This window comes from Haplochromis burtoni, unplaced genomic scaffold (assembly GCF_018398535.1).
Source record: "Haplochromis burtoni strain Fernald_Lab_line unplaced genomic scaffold, NCSU_Asbu1 Contig_80, whole genome shotgun sequence".
Classification (NCBI taxonomy): Eukaryota; Metazoa; Chordata; class Actinopteri; order Cichliformes; family Cichlidae; genus Haplochromis; species Haplochromis burtoni.
The window spans coordinates 106,589-108,381 of NW_024582441.1; the positions used below are offsets into that span (position 1 = coordinate 106,589).

The 1,793-nt window shown below is 38.6% G+C and overlaps 1 protein-coding gene across 4 annotated transcripts in view; it reads left to right on the top strand.

Annotated features, from left to right (window-relative positions):
- The window catches only part of ttyh1 (tweety family member 1), a 21,217-nt gene that overhangs the window by 7,190 nt on the left and 12,234 nt on the right, over window positions 1-1,793 (top strand). The window lies entirely within an intron of this gene.

The window sequence follows — 1,793 nt, forward strand, 5'->3', positions numbered from 1 at the left end:
CCATCCATCCATCCATCCATCCATCCATCCATCCATCCATCCATCCATCCATCCATCCATCCAATATGTAATTTACATCAAATAATTGCACAGAGCCAAGTTGCATACCTACATAGTCATTCATTCATTTTTGATGCATCATAATTTTTCATTAACTACATTTTAGAGAGAAATAATTCACAACAGTTAACTCTACTTTTTAATTATAATTGGAGATAAAAACACATAACTGCTTTGTACGTTTCATCGATACGTTTATGGAGTCTAAAACATGTTTTTCAACCATCTAAAAATACAGCAGGATGGAAATTATACTTGAAGTTAAATCTGTGTTGACAGTATATAGATCAGCACACTTGGGTCAAACCAGAATTAATCTGTAATATTTCTTTTGGTTTTTAAACCATAATGTTTTAACCATCATGAACCCAAAGCTTTTTAAGACTAAAGAATGCAAAAAACAATTTCACAGCTATTTAATTATAAACACACACTAGGATATCCTATCAGCCACTCCAACAGTAAACCACTCTCTGATTCATTGTCTATTTAACTGTGAATTTGACCATAATTTGTAATCATGCTCTATTAAAGAAGACTTGAAAATATCTATTGAGACCATAAAGTTGTCAGGAAAGTTCCTGAGGTGTTAAACTAATTTAGAATTAGGGTAATATTCTCACAGTCTTAAATAATATTGGGCTGCTGCCACGTAGATCGCCTCCTGCAGGCCATCAGAAACAATGCAGATTTATAGTGCTTGTGCATTGGCCTCAATTTTTAGGGAAAACATCCACTTCTATGCAGTATATCAAATTGCCTCAAATATGATAAAATAAACTAGAAAACTGCAATGAAGCTCCCCGTGGAATTAAACTTATTGTATTAAATGTACTTTGCTTTCCAACAGCAGTGAAGCTGTGAATCACAAGCTGTCACCTCCATCATCTCCATCGTCATGTGTTCTTTCCGTCTCTCACTCAGTCACTGATGTGTTTATAATAAAGACTGGCCCAGACAGCAGCTGACAGTCATGTGACGTTGCTGTTTCCCAACCACAGGGCAACAATTGCACTGTTAGCTGTGTGTGTTTTGGCATTAAAGTGTGTTTGTGGATGATCTCAGCTCTCCCACCTACGGTACAGCAGTCATTTACCCACCGGTGTTCCCTGCAGCTCCGGTGACCATGCAGTCATCAAGTCAGTACATTGTGTTCACTGTATATTGCACAAAATTGCTGCCTGACATCTGTCCAAAGCACTGCAGTTTAACGGAAGTGTGAGTCACTCAGAGTAAGCTCTGCTCCCCATCAGACATTTTAAGTCTGAAGCTCCATCCCAGCTGCATAAGAAAATTATAGTGCCATTTAAAGCTTCAGCAGCACTTGTTATTATATTCCAGTCCATTGCCTGCCTAGTTATATACACTGAGACTACATCACAGGAAATAATGTGCTGCCGATTTGATTTCGGCTGCTTTAATGATTTCAGCACATGCAGACTGTAGGTGTTTGAGTTGGTTCGTGTCTCCCCCTTATGGAGCATAATGTGATGTCATAGTCATCGTCTCCTCTGATGCTCAATAAGGCTCTCTGTGCTGGACTGAATGAAGAAATTGTGCTGCGGTTTACTGTTAACAAATATTTATTGTCCTCCTGTTTTCTCCAGATGGTAACCTTTAGCCTCCAGTATGAAACAAGCGTGTGTCATTTTTAAAATGCAGCTGCATTAGACAGCATTTAGGTTTGACAGTTTGAAATGCAAAGCACACACAGACACAGGCGCACATTCCTT